Source organism: Carassius auratus, chromosome 17 (genome assembly GCF_003368295.1).
Source record: "Carassius auratus strain Wakin chromosome 17, ASM336829v1, whole genome shotgun sequence".
Taxonomy (NCBI): domain Eukaryota; kingdom Metazoa; phylum Chordata; class Actinopteri; order Cypriniformes; family Cyprinidae; genus Carassius; species Carassius auratus.
The window spans coordinates 15246701-15256169 of record NC_039259.1 but is presented as its reverse complement, the minus strand read 5'-3'; the positions used below and the strand labels follow the sequence as shown (position 1 = coordinate 15256169).

At 41.5% G+C, this 9469-nt stretch overlaps 1 pseudogene; it reads left to right on the top strand.

The window, feature by feature from the left end:
• On the top strand, positions 1 to 6610 carry LOC113117346 (rho GTPase-activating protein 5-like; annotated as a pseudogene).
• The last annotated feature ends 2859 nt before the right edge of the window (positions 6611 to 9469 follow it).

Sequence of the window (9469 nt, the reverse complement as noted above, 5' to 3'; positions counted from 1 at the left end):
GTGTGTTTCTCCGTCGCCATTACTGACTGGAATGAGAGGAGAGGGGAGGGATGCCTCTCCGATTACACGCATACCACTCTTACTGCTAGAAAACACTGAAAACAACCACTTTGTGGAAATTTCGCCGATTATTCCAACCGCTCACGGGAAACGCGGCAAAACCGGGATCTGTTTCGGTATCGCATTCGCACAAATTCAAGGAAATAGTTGGAATGCCTCCTCCTGTCTGTGGTGTCTGGAGCTGGGAGCGACCATGTTAGGTAGGGGAATGTACACGGACTGTGTGACTGTCCAGTATGCTTTTTGTCGTTTGCTTTACTGAATTTGGTTTAATGTGTGACTTATTTTCACGTCTAGGCGATAGTTGCGTATCTTTATATAAATGCACAGATTTGTCTGTCTCTCCTACAGCGCGTTTTGTCGGTGTCACACTTAACTAGCTCTGGCTAACTGGGAAGCTAGCAAGCAAAGGAATCATCTAATGCCTTGTTAGAGGCAAGGCCCTCGTCGATGCGAATACAAATAAGCATATTAACACAAATCTCCGTGGTATTTAATGCAAGAGTGTATGCGTATTGATTGTCATGTTTCTAAACTATTCTGATGTGAATTCAGTTCCTCGGATTCAAATGGAGTGGACGCTTGTGGGTTATGTGAAGTAAATGATGCACATTCTTGTCAATTTGGAAGCCACGTTTAGCAGTAATTCTGTCGATTAACGTTAGTTGTGTGAACCGTCGCTTGTACATCTGATCGCAGTGAGGCTCGTTTCAAAGCGCTTCTTCTCACCTTCAGCAGATGCTTCTGTCTGCTTTACATCCTCGCTCAGAAACATACAGCCCACCGTCGTTAAGAAACGCGTCTCGACACTGATGTCCTGTGTTTCCGTGATTTAACGCCCGTGAAGTCCAGTCGTTGATGTCCCGTAACTGCGGTAGTTATTTGTGACATAATCAGTACAAAATGACATTTCTGCCATCATTTACTCTAGGGTTTCCACGGCCATGGAATAACTGAAAAAAATCTGAGATTGAGAATGATAAAAAGTGTTTTTTACTTCCTGAAATGAAAACATTTTTAAACTGAATATGAGTTTTTTTTAGTTATGTTAAAATCTGCGATATTTCATCATATAGGCAAGGTATTGATTTTGTGTAGAGTGATTCGATTTGGTTGTTCTTTTGAGTCGGTTCTTTTCAATGAATCGGTCAAACTGGTTTACGAAATGTTTGAAAGATTCATTAGCAAGATGTGAATCTTAATGTCTTTATACAGTAATGATAAATGACTGAAAAAGACCTGGGAATGTATTGATCAAAAACGTATGCATTTTTTTATTCGGCTGAACAAAGAATGACAGCTTCATTTATCGTTAAGTTACTTTCATTATGTGGAAAACAGATACACTAAAAAAAGTGACTCAGGCTGTCATTCTGGCTTAGGTCTCCTTTTGTGTTCCACCGAGAAAGAAAGTCATACAGGGTTGGACCGACACAAAGATGAGTAAATGATGACACAATTTTCACAAATGTGAATCTTTTAAAGACACATCAGGCTTTACACTGCCAAATTCAGAAGTGGTTCTAGTTATGCTGTCAGAGCCAGCACTGAATTGAATTGCATTTATATATATATATATATATATATATATATATATATATATATATATATATATATATATATATATATAAATATATATATATATAAATAAATAAATGATTGTACTTGTTTTGTGTTTATCATGAACTTAATGCTCTTGAGTATAAATTAGCCAATTTGCTGCCTTATTTCTGTTGACAGATGCATTTATTTGTTAGTACAAAGCTTCATGACTGCAGATGAGAAGCATAGCTTGCATATTTTCTAAAAACACTGGAGAACATGCAGTAAACTCATATTACAGTGAAAGAGCTTGTGCCACAGTGTCAGTGATGCATTGAAGATATTGTTAAGATCTTTTTGTACCCTGAGCAGTTGTGGTAGTGTTTCAGACTTACATAAATATAAAAAGGGCATTCAAAATGAAAATGCATTGGCAATAATATTTCATAATAGTATTGTTCGTGTCATGCTTGAATTTTTAGATATCAGTAATGATGCATACAACTATGTTGCGTATTGTGAGTCATAATTTTTTATTGCACTTGTTTGTTTTATATTGTGATTGTGCCTGTGTTGTCATCTGACTTATTAAATTCAGTATGATAAATGATAAGTGTTTGGCTATTGAAAACAAAATTTTACACTTCATCTTATTGTTGACTAATTCAATTTTTATTTATTTTTTTATTGCAGGAAGGGGATAGGAGAGGAAAGAGCAGTCATCCGGGACAGATGATCAAGATTAAAGCTACATCAGCTCATGCAAAGTGAGAAATGGAAATGTGCCTACACTAGCAAATGGAAGTACGTGCTTGCCTGGCTGGCATACTTTGCTTAGCTTAACAAGCAATGAGAGGGGCAATATAATGGCAAAGAATAAGGAGCCCCGTCCGACATACGCTATCAGTGTTGTCGGACTCTCAGGCACTGAGAAAGAGAAGGGCAACTGCGGTGTAGGGAAATCCTGCCTATGCAACAGATATGTGCACCCCAGTGCAGACTGCTACTACTCGGAGCACACTTCAGTGTTGAGCACAATTGATTTTGGAGGGCGTGTGGTAAATAATGACCATTTCTTATATTGGGGTGAAGTGTTAAATCGAGGGGATGATGGCCTCGAGTGTCGAATCCAGGTCATTGAGCAGACTGAGTTCATTGATGACCAAACCTTCTTGCCTCATCGGAGCACAAACCTGCAGCCTTACACGAAAAGGGCTGCAAATACAAAGCTTCAGTCTGCTGAGAAGCTGATGTACATTTGCACAGACCAGCTTGGGTTGGAACAGGATTTTGATCAGAAGCAGATGCCCGATGGCAAGCTGAACATCGATGGCTTTCTGTTGTGTATAGATGTAAGCAAAGGATGCAATAGGAAATTTGAGGACCAGATGAAATTTGTCCAGAGCCTTCATTCTCAGATATCCAAAACGAAAAAACCCATAATCATTGCTGCAACAAAATGTGACGAGTGTGTCGAGCAATACCTGAGGGAGGTGCAGACGTTCGTTACAGGTAAAAAGAATCTCATGTTGGTGGAAACATCAGCTCGCACGTCTGTGAATGTGGAACTCTGTTTCAATGCTCTGATACAGCAGATGGACAAAACCCGAGGAAAACCCAAAATCATTTCTTATTTGGAAGCGTACAAATCCCAGAGACAATTAGTAGCTTCAGTTTCAGACAAGTTCGAAAAGCTCATCATTCAAACTGTCCGAGATTATCACACAAGCTGGAAAATTGTGAGCAATAAGTTGAAAAGCCACCCAGACTATGAAGAGTACATCAACATAGAAGGCACCAAGAAGGCTAGAAACACCCTTTCGAAGCACATAGAACAGCTGAGACAAGAGCATATCAAGAGGCGGCGTGAGGAATACCTTACGAGTCTGCCAAAAATTCTTAATAAGTTGCTGAACAACCTGGAGGAAATTGAGACGCTGAGTTGGACTGAGGCTCAGAGCCTTATGAAGAGCAGGCCTGAGTTTCAGTACTATTTCATTGAGTTAGAACAAACGCCGTGGTATGAGACCGACCACCTTGATAAAACCGACGACAGAAGAGTGCCCTTCGATATCCTCAAAACCATGGAAGGAGAGAGGATTTATCAAAACCATGTACAGCATTTGATATCTGAGAAGAGGCGTTTTGAGATGAAGGAGAAATTCAAGAAGACCCTGGAGCGAGTACATTTCATTAGCCCCGGCCAGCCATGGGAAGAGGTCATGTGCTTTGTGATGGAGGACGAGGCGTACAAGTACATCACTGAATCAGATTGCAGGGATGTTTATAGTCGGCATCAGCAGGAAATAGTTGAAAGGGCCAAAGAGGAGTTTCAGGAAATGCTTTTTGAGCATGCAGAGCTGTTCTATGACCTCGATTTGAACGCGACCCCGAGCTGTGACAAAATGAGTGAGATTCATGCCGTGCTTAACGAGGAACCTAGATACAGAGCTCTCCAGAAACTCGCCACTGACAGGGAGTCACTTTTACTGAAACACATTGGGTTTGTCTATCACCCCACGAAGGAAACATGCCTCAGTGGCACGGCCTGCATCGATCTCAAAGTTGAGCAAGTCCTTGCCAACCGGCTGGTTCAGCTGGATCACGGGCGCTCTAATATCTACTACAACAGTGCCAACATTGATAAGGTTAACTTGTGTCTCGTGGGCAGAGAAGGATTGGCGCAGGAGCTGGCAAATGAAATCCGAGCTCAGTCAACTGATGATGAATACACCCTCGATGGGAAAATCTATGAATTAGACCTTTTGCCTGTGGATGTCAATTCCGGCATGCTTTTGAACCATTCCTGGATATCGACTTTCAAGCCCCATGGGTTCTTTTGTATCTTCAGCTCTATAGAGTCGCTTAATTACATCGGTGACCGCGTAAGCCGGATCCGAGCTGAAATTGCCCAGAGCAAAAGGGATAGGTATAGCCAGCCAGTACCATTCATTCTCATTCTAGCAAATCAGCGTGACAGTGTTTGCAAAAACATGCCTATTCTGAGGCATCAAGGCCAACAGCTTGCAAATAAGCTACAGTGTACTTTTGTAGATATACCCTCTGGCACTTTCCCCAGAAAGTTTAATGAGTCTCAGATAAAGCAGGCCCTCAGAGCAGTGTTGGAGGGATTGAAGCACAATTTCGACATGATGTGCCCCATGCCCTCCATTAAGGATCTGTCGGAATCAGATTTGCGCATAGTCATGTGTGCCATGTGTGGAGATCCGTTCAGCGTGGATCTCATTCTCTCACCATTCTTGGACTCGCATTGCTGCAGCGCCGGGCAGCCTGGGCAGTGCAACACGTTGATCCTTGACAAAATCATCGGCGACAGCCGCAGACGCATACAGGTCACTGTGCTCTCCTACCACTCCTCCATTGGAATCAGAAAAGACGAATTGGTGCATGGGTACATTCTTGCTTACTCCGCAAAACGAAAGTCTTCCATGGCTATGCTGAGGGCATTCCTGGCCGAAGTCCAGGATGTCATTCCAGTTCAGCTGGTGGCCATTACGGACAGCCAAGCGGACTTCTTCGAGAACGATGCGATAAAAGAGCTGATGACTGAAGGCGAGCACATTGCCACTGAAATTACGGCCAAGTTTACCGCTCTCTACTCTTTGTCCCAGTATCACAGACAGACAGAAGTTTTCACACCATTTTTCAATGAGGTCCTTGAGAAGAAGAGCAACATTGAAAGCTCCTTTATGTTCGACAACAGCAGGGACGGAACAGGCACCGGTGAAGACGTCTTCACGCAGTCACCTCATAGGCATTCGCCTGCCTACCAATATTACCCTGACTCTGAGGACGATGGGGAGGGACCGCCACCTTACAGCCCTATAGGTGATGATGTGCAGCTCCTGCCTAATCCTAGTGAACGGAAGTACAGAATCGACCTGGAAGGAAATGAGTACCCAGTTCACAGCACACCTGTTGGTGATCACGAGCGTAACCACAAAGTGCCTCCCCCGGTAAAACCCAAGCCCAATGTGCAACCCAAGCCCAACGTTAAAAAGGCTGGACCCCAACCTACTGAGGACCATTGAAGCTGGAATGAAGACCTCCAGGTGGACACGTGGGCCAATGATGGGTCATGGCGATGACCTTGAAGCATCTGATAACTATGCAGAGCCGGCCGACACACTTCTCAAATCAAAAGGCTTCAGTGATGACATCTACGCCGTGCCGGAAGATGCACACAGCAGATCTGGCAGGGTCCGCAACTCGTTCGGCGGACTCGCTTTGCACGGGGATGAGGAGAATGGCTTTGACTCCATGTCTAAGTCTCAGGGTGGCAGAAGGCCTTCTAAGTACAAACATCGTTCCAAGATCCTCTTCAGCAAGACAAAAGCTTATCATAGACGAGTGCACTCGGATGTCAGTGATGATGAGTCGGGGCCTGCGATGCAGAAGAAGAAGAAAGGAAGGGGCAACCGAGGAAGTGAAGAAGATCCACTTCTCTCACCAGTGGATGCTTGGAAAGGAGGGATAGACAATCCAGCCATCACATCAGACCCAGAGCAGGATGATAAGAAAACGAAGAAGAAGAAACAACCAAAGACCAAGGAACCCAAAAAGGTAAGCTACTACTTTTCAATTATTTGGGAAAATTAAAGTTACTTTAGTGGCTAAATACCACTGTTAAATCTTTAGCAAATCTCCAAATGCATATATGTACTTATATATGTCATTTTGTAGCACCTAAATTCAGTTTAAAATGATACATTTTAGTTTTTAGATTGTCCTCCATCATGCATGGTAGTGAATCATGGGTTATTGTCATTTATTTCTTAACAGACAAAGTCAATAAAGACCACAAAGCCATTGTATCCACCAACTCGTAGAAATTGGGATAGCAACTATTTTGGGGTGCCTCTTCAGAACTTGGTCACACCTGATAGGCCCATAACCTTTGTTCATTGAGAAGTGTGTCGACTACATTGAGCGCACAGGTACGTTTCCTATTTTTGTAAAGCTGCTTCACTAAATAGCATCCGAAAATGTAATTTCTCTGGTTTGAAGGCTGTTTGAGAATTGAATCTTTCTTGTGTGAGTTTACTAGCATAAAGTGGTTTATGTTTGTAATTTTTGTCCAGGGCATTTTACATTTAGTAGGTCAAAGCTTTAGGAACATTTAGTAACAATTTGTCTTTCCTGGTCCTGAGATAACTTACTGACAATTGTCCATTTGTGTGTTGCGTTTCACAGTCCATATTTTAAAGTACAGGAAATTCTGCACGCAGTTCAAATGCCATCAATGAGTAAATGAATGAAATCCATTCCTCTGAAGTAATAAATTCTGACACAACAGGAAGTTGACGGGCAGGGGAGGAGGGAAGTCCATCTGGTAAATGATTGAATTGATTTTTAAGGCACGTGTTACGATGATCAAATTTTTCCCAGTGCACTCTCTTCAGTGAGATTGTGGTTTGTATTTTCATGGACTCTGCAAGTCTGTGTAAACACTGAGGCCCGTCACATATCGTAGCCATGGAGTTGGTTAACATCATTTCAGGACATGCTGACCATATTTGGACTCGGACAAAGTCTGCTTCATATGCTTAAAGTACTGATAGAAGCCCTTTAACTGTGCCTGTTTGTTTGGTTACAACATGCCCTTCAGTAGCTTGTTCAATGGAAACTCTGACTAACACGGCTGTCAATAAGCCCAGCCGACCCATAATATAGCTTGAGGTTTCACGAGCGTGTAGGTGACACCCACATACTGCCGTTCAGGTTGCTTGTGGCTATAGATCAGTGAAACTCATGCATGGATGACATTCACAGATGTGGTTTCTTGAAATTATTAAACTGCGGTTTGTGGTTTTTATCCTGTGTACTGGAAGTGGGCAAGTGTCTGTGGTGAGCGTAATACTAGGTCAGTTTGCTGGTTGAACTGGTTATGCTTTGTGTATGTGTGGCCGTACACACATGAAGCTTATATGTGATGATCCGAAACACTTTTTTGCTGATCTCATGTTTTGATCTTGCATAGTGCTGTGTCCACAGTTAATGTGCAGGACGATTGATTTTGTTGATAAGTGGCTTGATTCTGTGTGTGTGTTTTTGCAGGTTTGTAGACCATGGGGAAACGTTTAGCTTGATACATTTGGTATTTTTTCATGGAGAGAAAATATGTAAAAATTCAGAAATTCTAGGCTTTTTGCATAGTCTGCGGTTTGTTTTCATGTCCGCGGGTCGAAGCGACCCCAATCCCAAAAAAAAAAAATAACGAGATGTGTTACTTGCCCAAAAAATGCTAATTTTACATGCCCCCCCAAATGTGTATTTCCTTGCCTTGGAACGAAATGCCAAATATGGGCTATTTGAGACACAAAAACTAGCACAGCCCTACATCTGATAAATGTCAACTGTTGACCAGTACCACTACATTTAAGAAATATACAAATATTCAGTACATATTCAATATTAGTAGTCAACAATATTATATTGAAACTACCCTTTTAAAATAAAGCTGTTTTATTAACCGTGGCTGAATCTGGGCCTTTTTTTGGTTACTGTGGAATAGGACGAGATGGCACAATGTGCCCATGGCTGCGTCTGAGCATCGCAGGGCTCTGTTTAAGAGCTTTTTGAAAGCATCTTGCCTCAAAGAGCTGTAGAGATGAAAAGGTTCATCAAACACCCTGCCCCCCAAGCCAAACGCTCCCTCCCTCCCATTTATGCCCCTCTATCTCACTGTGTACTGCATTGTGAAACCTAGAGGAAATGATAATACTTGACTCTCTTTTTTTCTGTGGTCAAGAACAAGTAGTCCAAACAAATCCACTCTTCCAAACATGGTATATGCACACACACAGTCCTTTATTCTCGTCGTGGCCCATCCGTTCTGAAAACCAAGACCCTGTGGCGATAAAAACTGTACAGAGAAAATTGACTTTCTGGATGTTTCCTAATTGACTTTCATGGCTCATTTAGGCCTGGATGCTTCATTTATCTATCAGAAGAGTACCCCCATTGTCATTTCCTCCTTGCAGGGCTTCGCAGTAATAACCCCTTCTGTATGAAACGTTATGGATGTTTAGATATTTTTATGAGACAATAACTATGAAATAAACCATGAACTTAACAGACACAGAGGAAGTACAATCAGGAAAAAAACTGTTGCAGCAGTTCCCAAAAATGCATCAAAACCTTGAATAGGACAATCACATCCTTGAGGCCTACATGAATGTTTAAATGAGCTGACCACAATGCGCAATCTTAGTTTTTTTTACTGTGACGTGCTTCTATCCAAATGAAGGAATTTTGTGCCAATTTTGGAAATGTTGCAACAAACAGGATGCAAATTAGGTTGCATTTTAGTTGACTTGATGTGTTCCTTACGGGTGCAGCGGTGCGTTAAACAGCTCAGTGGAAAGGAGGGAATTTACAGACAGTCCTTTCTTGTCTAATTTAGCATGTTTGAATTGTTTAAAATGGTTGTGCATACAGTTTGAACATTAGCTAATCATTCATACAACAAAGCATTTCCTGGCAATATTTGATGTTAATGTTACAACAATTCCAGTAAATGCTTTGGCGTCTAAATAGTCCCAATACAGTTAGTTGTTTGGTAATATTCCAAGCAGTTAATATTCCAAATTATGTCTTAATATCCAACTAATACAATTTGCAATATTAAGCTTATTAGCATTTGCAAGAAATATTTTAGTACAGCTAATTTGAAATATTAAATAATTACTTGTGCAACAAAGCATTTCCTGAAATAATATTGGGATATAAATGAATTGGAATTGGCATGGTAATACCCAACTAACTGGAGTTTGAATAATAAACCATTTATATAACAAAATATTTACTTAAACTGACTTATCTGCTACTCATAGGTGTGCAAAAA